Genomic DNA, 10,295 nt, shown 5'->3' with positions numbered 1-10,295 from the left:
TAGAAAGGCAATTTAACAATAGTAAATGCAATGCAATAACAACAACAACGAGGATGAGGATGATGATGATGGTGAGCTCCCGCTGTCATTAGATGTTTTTCGGCGCCAGGTCAAGACCTTTTTATTTGACCAATATTTTAACACAAAGTAATTTTAATTGTGAAATGACTTATTTATTTTAAATGATGCTCAGTGTGGAATAGTTAATTTATCTTATTTTATTGAAGTCTGAAATAATGTTGTAAGCCATCCAGAGAAGACAGTAATGGACAGCATACATTTTTAATATAAATAAATAAATAGATGATGAATACAGTGTGATGTGCTTCTCAGAAAACTTACATAGGATTGGGCTATAACATTTATGGTAAAAGAAACTACTTTTGAACAATGCCTCCCGCAGAAATGCAAGAATCAGCAAGTTGATTCAGTCTGCTCAACATTGCCCGCCCACCCGAGTTGCCCTTTTCATGAGAGGGGTTAAATCTGGCTAATAATGCACGGAAAAATTCTGCACCCGGCCCAGTGTGAATGGTCACTCCACTCATCGAGGGGATGCTCACACCTGGCACAGAACATTCCTGTTGAGCCACTGGCAGCCTGAGCACCAAATTCTGCTCCAGAGAAGCCCCCAGAGCTGCAAGGGAAGGAATGCAAGCTGATGGTCCAGTGGCGAAAATCATGGGGCCAAAATGATGAGAATACCAGTGCCTAAGTCTTTCACGGGTCAGATCAGCCTTGCGGAATGAGAAGAAAAGGGTACAAAAGCCAAGGAACCGCCAAGCAATTGGGGAGGGCAAGGGACAGGGCTGGAGGAAATGGGTGGAGCTACCTGGCAAAGGTGTGTCATATTTGACATGGACCAGAGGGTCTGCATCCCTGCCAAAGAGAACGTCACAGATGACGCCTCTTGCATTTTTTACAGCCTTTTGAATGGATCCACCATTTCCAAAGAGGAAACACGCACGTCCTCTCGCACCTCTCCCACGATTGGCACACTGTTTTATACCGTGGTTACTTTAGTGTCTGTCCCCAAAAAATAAAATAGGGACATGTGCTGACTAGAAACAGACCCCATAAATAAGGGATCAGCCTTGAAGGAAAGGAAACGGGTTGGCTCCTCCGTGGTGGTTGTGTGTAACGGCATGTAAACAGCTCGCACTGATATGAGAAGAAAAACCTCTTGAGGCAGATGTCACACTTGTCCAGTTCTTTCTCTCGTCTGAAAAACGAGGCCAACGCCGTCAGCGGCATGAACTCACAACCAGGGAAGGCACAAAGGGCCACAAATACTGTGCAGGATTATAAAGGCGCTGAACACTTTTATGGCCCGGCGCGCCGTGAGGTATGGCCGTGTGGTTTAGGCACCGACAAAGGAAACACTGCGGCAATGAAAACAAAGCAAGGAATCCATTCGCTGCTGGTTTAACCCGTCGGGCTAGATTCTTGAGAAAAAGTCTCAGCTATACTATACGGCGAGTCCGAGCAACGGGCAACATCTGTCCGGCACACGTCATCTTGCGCCCACGAGCCGTCGAGCATGGAGCTGTGGGTTGGGGCAGACTGTTCCCTTCATGCAGTGTGGGTTCCCCACAGGGAGGGAAGGATCTGTCGTTCGGCAGAGATCTTTTCCAGCCAGATTGTAAGCCCTTGCCGTTGTCAGCTCTTACAGTACACATGAGAGCCAACAATATAGTCATGAGGAAATATAGTCATGAGGTTCTGGAAGCGAAAAGGCAGGGCTGATTTGCTTCATTTAAATTCAAATGTGTATCCCCTTCCCGCTAAAATTCATGCTTAAAGTAGTGAATGAGAAAATACCAACATTGCAATTAAAACATGAAAACTTGTCCAAGATAAACACAAATCAAAATGCCTCAGCGAGAAAGAATGTTGCAAAGCAAGGAAAACGTTGGCACACGGTATCTTCAGGTAGCTGGAGGGACCTGGCCACACCTGTGCCTTCTGTCACGCACTCGGAACCGCCATTTTGCTTTCCCACAATGCTCTGGAGATACACACCTTTGCAACTGAGCCTTAAATGGCCGCTGAGCCTTAAAAGAGCAACTCAAACCCAGCCGTCAGGTGTGGATCACGGCGTTGTTGCCAACAGCCTTTAACTGTTGTTCTTTCGCTTCTATACTGCCCCGTAGCCAAAGTTCTCAGTTCCCACCAGGTAGATCCAGGTGCAGCCCCCTTGAATCTTGTGCTAGAGGGCTCCCCCCACCCCATTAAATCAAACGCCCTTCTCTCCCCTGTCCAGGCACAGCTTTTTACAAATAGGGCTGTCCTTAGAAGACAGGGGCCTTTGAACAAACAGAGAAACAAGAGTTTCGAATATATAAAAATTAGCATATGCAAATTTGTGCTTTCTTCCTTCTCGTCTTGCGAGCCTGAGCCCTGGATCTGTTGTGGTATTTAGCACCGGCCCTGAACCTGAGTTCCAACTGCTATTTTTTTACAACTCATTTCCCTCTTTTGCAAAAGGAATGTTGTAGCACAAATCATTCCTGAGTGGGACATTCCCTTGTCAAGCCCAATTCATCTCCTCCTTTCATTTGCCAAATGTTAAAAAAAAGGTCTCTCTAAGGAGATTCTTCTAAAGTAGACTGCTCCAAACCAGTGCCATTTAAATGACTTGGACTACAATTCCCATCACCAGCCCTAGCCAGTCCTCCATTCACAGTTTGATGGGCCTCGGGACTATACCTCAAGCATTTCCCATCAAAATCAACAGGGCTGAAAAGTGCCAAATTCTGGATAAATCACAGCACCTTTCAGAGTAAATCTATTTAGCATCAGGTTGCAACTGATGCAAATCAGAACTTCTCCCTCTTTCTGGGTAGTGTGGGCCTTGGTTTCCCCTTGCTTTTGGTCCCCTGAGCAATTTTTACCAGTCTGTTAGTTCATCTGCATCATTGCCCTGGTGACCTTTGACCCCTGCTGTGTGCGTGCCCCCTCCTCACATCTATTTACAGGCCCCCGGCCCTGGGCGCTCCATGGGTATTGCTGTCACCTCTATTCTCTTCTCGGCAAAGAAACACTCTGTCCCCATTCAGCCCTGCATTTCCACTCGGTGACCCTTTGTCTGGTCTTGCTGTTCTCCGTGTTGCTAACCCGTCCTCACCTTCTTGACCTCCGGCTCCTGCTCCCCCAACTCTGGAGGGGGGCTTGTAATCCGGCCCCCAGAAGAAACCTCTGCGAATCCTTCCTTCCTTCCTTCTCTTCAACTGGAGCATTTTCCACCAGAAGTTTCTTTCCAGGAGAGACGGCTTTGATCCTTTCCTCTCCATCACTCTGGCTTTCCTCCTCTCTGAAGTCATTTTTTGTTTCTTTCGGACAAATGCACATTCTTTATCGGGGAGGGTGCAATATGCTGGACTGGGTACCTCTGAGGAAAACAAATGAGCTCCATTATTACTTGGGAAAGGAGAGGCGTGCCTATTTGGGGTCGGATTCTCACAAGGGTCAATATAATATTTGTCTGCCCACGGAGGAGTTGAGCAAATACACTTTTAAGGTAGTCCCATGGGGAACACTGTCAAATCTGAAATGCAGCATCGGCTTTTATTATTAGCTCTATCCAAGCAGGGAGAAAGGTACATCTATTAGGAGGTGAAGGCAGGCTAGACGATCCCTTCCTATGATTGAGCAGGCTATATGACAACGCTGTTTCCTTTTCCAGCTACTGAGTGGCAATCTGAACTTTAAGAATCAACGTCATTCTCGCAAGATATTCCAGGTGCTGAGGACCTCACCAAACAAAGTATGGAGCACCAAACCCATGTGCAGATTATCTTTATGAAGCCGCAAGAGTTGACCAAACTCACTGGGCTGTACCATCAGCAGAGGGTTGGAGGTGTGCTGCGTCTCATCTCAAGCACGTAGCCTGAAGTGACAGATCCTGCCTAACCTCGGAAGCTAAGCAGGGTCAGGTGCGGTTAGAATCCAGATGGGAGACTTGAGCCCTGCCTCAAGCAGGTCCTTGGAGCCGAGGGCCTTCTAGGTTGCTTCCAACTGTATGTTTCTATAACTATGACATATGCCCAGAAATGAGCTGGAACAAACTCACTGGGACTTACCTCTGAGCAATTGGAGGCTTCTTTTCCTGTCTAAACAGGCATAAGATCATCCATTGATCCCACAAGGAATCCTGTGATCATGTAACAAGCAAATTGCAGGAGACCACAAACCGTTTTGAAATGATAGATCATTGCAACAAAATGTTTTTGCAGAAGTAAAGCATTGCTCAGAAAACATATAGAGGTCACATTACTCTTTAACTAAGGGCACCATCCTATTCAGGGGGAAAGGTCCTTTTCTTGTGAAAATATGCATAGGATGGCATCTTAAAGCAGCCTTCCCCAATATGCTGGCTGGGGAAAATGTTCTTAGCAACCAAATCTTCCCGGTAACATGCTCCATGCAGCTGCAGAACCCATAAAAACGGTGAGGCACAGAGACCACAAAGAAAATTGGGAATTGTAGTCCCAGCACATTTAGAGAAACCTGGTTAAAGCATTAGAAACAGCCCAGAGAAGGGGAGATGGAAACAAAAGTGAAGGGATTGAAGGAAGTTCCTCCTTGTTGTACTCATTGTGTTAAAATATTTGTTCTAGGCCAATTTTTCCTCGATATATTGTATGTCAGGTTAGGGGGGAAAAAAAATCACATTTTCAATGGCAGTCAATCGATTTCTTAAATAAAGTCAGATAAAATCAAACAAAAACTAAAATCAACCGAAGTGTAGTATCTGACCATTCTGTGGTGCAGGTAGGTAGTAACATAAAACATTTACCGTCTGGTATATCTAAGTTCCACCACGCTGCGATTGTCCGGGCAGGGGGAGCCTTCCTCTCCGTTCAGAGCATCGTCACTCAAAAGGAAGCAGGGTCACAAGGACAATGGGATTGCTTCGTCATGTAAAAAGGCAGAGCCACCTTCCTTGGTCCCGAAAGGAATCCGCTGAGGAAGTGCTGATGGCAGCAGGAAGGACAACAGTGGGCCTTTCATCGGAGGCATGAATTAAGACAAGGGAGGCCAAATGATCCTTCTTCCCCTCTATCCTGTCTCCAGCAGGGACCAGTGTAGCAGGGTACAAAAACACAATATGGTCACAGAGTGATGAAGTGTCCCATTTCTCTTGTCTTTCTCCTGCCCTCAACATGGCTTGAAACTCCCCTAGATTTGGACTGCACCCTCCCTTGAAGAAGTCCCCTGAACCCAAGCCATATGTAAATGAAAATATTTGTACAAGAGCTGGGATATTCTAGATGGGAAGTGGGCAGAAAGTCAATCTGTAGATGCTTTGGGCTTCAGATCCCAGCATTTCTGACCACTGGCCATATCAGCAGGGGTTTCTGGAAGCTGTGGCCCATGATACCTGGAGATCTACCTTCTTGCTCACTGTGGTCCAGAATCACAGAAGTTGGCTGCAGAACCAAGGGATGTCAGACAAATCTGCCCTATGGATTTCACAGCTTTCCCTGGCCATGCAGAATCCGTGGGTCAAACTAAGCTACCTGCCCAGGTTGTTGGGGATCAAGTGGAGAGGAGGACAATGTGTGTTGGTCTTGCAGGAGGGGAAAGGAAGGAGGGGTCCAAAATATGTCATTATTAGTCATGAAACGTTATATTGCTTCTCCTGCCAGGAACCCAAGGCAGCTTAAAAGGTTCCCCTCCTCTCCATTCAACCGTCATGACAACAGCCTTTTGAGGTAGGCTGGTTGAGAGTCTGTGACTGGGCCAGAGTGACCCAGTAAGCTTCATGGCTGAGCGGGGACTCGACCCCAGATTGCCTGAGTCCTGTGCCAAGCTGGCTCTCTTTCTAGGGCCTCTACTTGCTCCCTGCCTGGGGACTTGGGCCAGCTCTGGCTGCCCACTGGACAATCCTGCCTTCAAGTGGGAGGAAAAGCTTTATGGTCCATGCTACACCACAGAGACTCTGTAAACAAGGCTTGCGTTGCAATTTAGGAGGTGCTGCCTGGAGGTGAAACACCTACCCTGATTTTAGTGGCCAGCATTGTTTTAAATAACGCTTTAAATTGTGTATTGAAAGCTTTTGCTGCTTTTTAGAGGGTTTTGCCCCGTGAAGACATGCACCCCGGAGAATCCCAACGAACAGAACCACATATGACTAAAGGCTTCTGTCTGTGTACAGCCCTCCTTGGAGTAAGCCAGAATCCAAGCCTATCAAGCCCCCGGATCCAGCTAGTGGAACCTCTCCAGGTAACGCAGGGCAAGGAATTGGTTTGTTTTTTTCCCCATTTGCCATCCCTCTAATGGCAAATTAGAGTTTCCCTCTAATGTTTAACAGAAATCTCCCGTCCTTAAGACCATTAAATGGTCTTACTCTCCAGAGCAAAAGGCAACAAGACTTCGCCCTCTTCTGCATGATGGCCCTTCACCTCTTTGAAAAGGGCTCTCGGGCTTTTCTCGAGAAAAAGGGCTTTTCTCCCTTCGAAGGATCTCTTCACCTCCATAGTAAAAAACATCTCCACTTCTTTCAACCACCTTCGTAAGACTTTGTTTCCAGACCCTTGACCATCTCACTTGGAATCCCTTTGCCCATGAGGAATGGACACATGGCCAAGTTTAAAAGTTATGGGTATTCAATAATACCAGTGCTGTAACTGCACGCTCTTTTTGCTCAACTTCAACACAAAGTTCTTGTATTAAAAAGTCTGCTGGCCACTGTAATCCACTTCTGCACCTCTCCAGTTTTGTCCTCTCCCTGGTCACAGTCTTCTGTACTATGATGAAATGAAATGCACTTCTATTTGAATTGTAATATTTATTTCTACATTTGCACTGTTGCAATAAACACGTGTGTGCAAATGTTATGGAAATATGTGTCCTATTTGTCTCTTTTTGGGCAATGTGTTCTCTATTTTTTACAATTCATAAGTAGCCAACCAACTGTCAATATATATATATATTTAGTTCTTGAAAATCCAGTTCTCCATCCCAGCCCAGCCTGTACCTAGAAAGGTACCCCCCAGTGCCCTCCCCACCAGTTCTACAACTTCGTGTTTTGGAATTTTTTAAGCTCCTACTTTTATTGAACAATACACCCCATTCTCTCCCAGACTCCTGGATTACCCCCAGTGAGATGCACTATTCATTAGCATCAGATTGTCAAGCAATCAAACCAGGTACAAATGGAAATGCTTTCCCTCCTCTCCATGTTGTTGTTGTTTTTAAAAACTGTTCCATTGCTAGAGAGCTGGTCTTTTCGAGTGAACCTGTGATAAGAATCTGGGAACGGTCAGCAGATAAGTGAGGGAACCTGGGAGGCCTTTCTGGGAGTAAATCAAAGCATCTTTGTCAAGTAAACAGAGAAAATGGGTGAGGAAAGGTTTACGAGCTTCACCCAGAAAGGCAGGCCGGTGATTAGCTCTATAAGAATACAGTAGCTCTTACTGATGTGGTGATATGCTGGAACTGGGTGTAATATCCGAGTTTAGTCATACTAAGGGCTTCTCTGCTTGAGGTTTTTACTGAGGTTTCTGTTTCTGGATTATGCGCAGGATTAAAAACAGCTCCTTTACACATTGCGGGATGGGGGAGGACGTGTCTTTCTCTGCCTTTCCACTGTTCCATTACACAAGCACAAGGTGGCACTGTGCTACACCAGCATTGTGAAATACGCAACCTTCTCATAACACAGTTTCTAGATAACACCACACTTTCCTTGCTTAAAAAAAAAAACAAAGGTTGTGGAAATGGTTGCAGAGAATAAGCATTTGCTGTTGTTCTCTGGAACAACAGGAGATCCTAGAAGGCAGAGTGTGAGTCCCCCTGCCTTGGAGGATGCTGATGATGTCATGTAAAGCATTGGCGAATGACTGAGAGGAAGCAATCCCAAGAGCATAATCAATGCTTCATGCAGGGAAGCCTTTCGAATCATCCCATTATAATCAGTGGGACATAGGTTAGTTCTCAAATGTGACACGTTCAGAAGGCATCCTGCACAGTCCAGTGGGTGAGGCCCTAGATATTTGCCTGAATGACTTACCTGGGAAAGCCTCGTTCAAGACCCAATGGGAACAAGAAAAGTACCGGTGGTCAGTCCCCCCGTGGGAGAAAGTTCGCAAAGATATGTGTCGACATTTGTGTATTTACATGCACAGCTACAGATTGAGGAATCATTACTCTAACTTAAAGAGGAATGCAGCTCGTCACACCATGGCAGGAAAGACGGTCTCCAGGTTAAGCTGCGTGCCTCCTTTGGTCACCGGCTGCTTCCCGGCTGCTGACAGGCAGCTTTGGGTCCCCCGTTTTGTCTTCTTATGGCATTTCACAGCCATTCAGACAAGACGACGGTGAACCGGTCCTGTGCGCCAGGCTGCGGGACGTGCTCCCTCGCCCAGTGGGCTCCAGCTGTGGAGCAAGCCCAGCCAATTCAGAAGCTCTGTACAGCCCGCCAAATTTGCTCGCCTCTCCCCTTTGCTATGCCTGAGGGAAGCACATGGCTTTCTCCTCCAGCGTCTCATGCCAGCTGCTGCTAACAGCCACGGCCTCGCTCTGCCTCACTGCAGCGCTTGCGCTGGGCAGGCTCCCTGGCAAGTGAAGCGGATGCCAGTGAAGACTGGAGGCCGGCTTACCCACCGGCTGGGCACTCGTGTGTTGCACGGAAGGGTTCAAGCGCCTGCAGCTGCTGGGAAGTGCCTCACCAAAGGCAGACTGCTGGTGCCCCCGCCCAAAAGCTGGACCCAGACATGCATGTCTCCCCGTCCCCCAGACTCCCTTGTCTCTTTTCTCCTAAATTAAAAAGACCCGGACTTTTCAAAGTTTGACTGCTGTTATATGGCATTTTTTCCCTAGCGGTGTTACTGAGTTTAAAGCAGCCCTTACCCTCAAGCTCACAATCTAAAAGACACGACACAAAAGGGAAAGGGACTGGCAGAAAAGCGGGGAAAAAGCAAACTCAGGCACTAGTTCTTAGCTCCGAAGTCCGCATGAGTGCTGTTTCTGGGCAGAGAAGGGCAAAACAAGCTTCCTCTGTCTGTGGCTCTTTCGCTGATAGAGGAAATTAGATTCCTCCCCCCGCCCCAGTCATGTTTAATTGCAGCGGGGCAGCCTCCCGGTGGCCCTTGATTTTCTGGCCCACGGAGGAAGACTGCCTTGGGACTTTGCACCATTTTGATCCCCGTCTTCAGCACTTCTCCCAGCGCTGCTTTGGAGGTGCGCAATGCATTCACCACGCCATAGTCCATGGCAGGACAATGTGCTCCCGGCCCGCCAACTGCCACTGCGCCCATTTCCATCAGACAAACCTTGGAGGATCCCAGAACCCAGGAAAGGCTCCCTGCCACACCTCAGCCATGCTAAAGCGACAACGGGTCTCCCGGTTTCCGCCTATCTGATCCTCAGCACAGACACCAATGCAGGGACTTAACAAAGTGGACAAACAGAGAGGCCCATCTCCAAACGCAATCGGTTTCTTCTGAAATCCTCTCGGCTCACCACTGCAGAAAAGGGGAGGATCAAGGACTTATAGACTTCAAAGAACTTACAGGTATTTGCTGTCCGCAGGAGAGGCTCGGTGCCTTTTCCCTTTTGAGCCAACTCCTCTTCAAAGGAGCACTGAGGGCACGTCCAGCCCCTGGTGACAGAGAGACCCGAAGGCACAATTGGGGTGTTTGCTAGAGACGCTCCAGCATCATCTCCCCAGTGGTGCATTCTGGGAAGCTCCAGGTCACTCCACAACCAGCATCTGTATGTTGGCAATGTACTCTGGGAAAGCTCCCTGTTCTCCCTGCAATGAAGGAAAGGTTTCTGCTACTACATCATCATCATCGATCCACCATGATCCTCATTTCATGAACTTCTATCATGATTCGGGGAGGGCAACAAAGATGAACGGGGGACTGGACACAAACTGTGAGAAGGGATTGGAGCCAAGCCAAGCCGAGCCTGAGGGGAGATGGGATAGCCCGTTTCAAGTAGCTGACCACACCGAAGTGGGCCAGGATCTCACTTCAATCATCTCAGAGTGCAGGACTTGGAATAAGGGGCTCAAGTTCCAGGCAGCCACATTTTGGCTGAACATCAGGGCAAAAACACTGACTGTTTCGTCCTGGAGGAATTCAAGATGCAGCTGGAAAGCCCCCCCCCCCCCCGCCCACCAGGGTTTCAACACCGGGACTATGCCTTTCCGTATTTTCCATTCATCACCAACTCTGGTCTTCCATCCCTTCACAAAAAAAGGCACTCGGCACTCTGTGGTCATCACTGGGGTATTATGGTAGGTGCATTCACTACCAATATATGTTTTCATAAATATATCTATT

Source organism: Varanus komodoensis, unplaced genomic scaffold (genome assembly GCF_004798865.1).
Source record: "Varanus komodoensis strain SLA01 unplaced genomic scaffold, ASM479886v1 scaffold20_1, whole genome shotgun sequence".
NCBI lineage: Eukaryota > Metazoa > Chordata > Lepidosauria > Squamata > Varanidae > Varanus > Varanus komodoensis.
Note: the sequence above shows the minus strand (reverse complement) of the source record.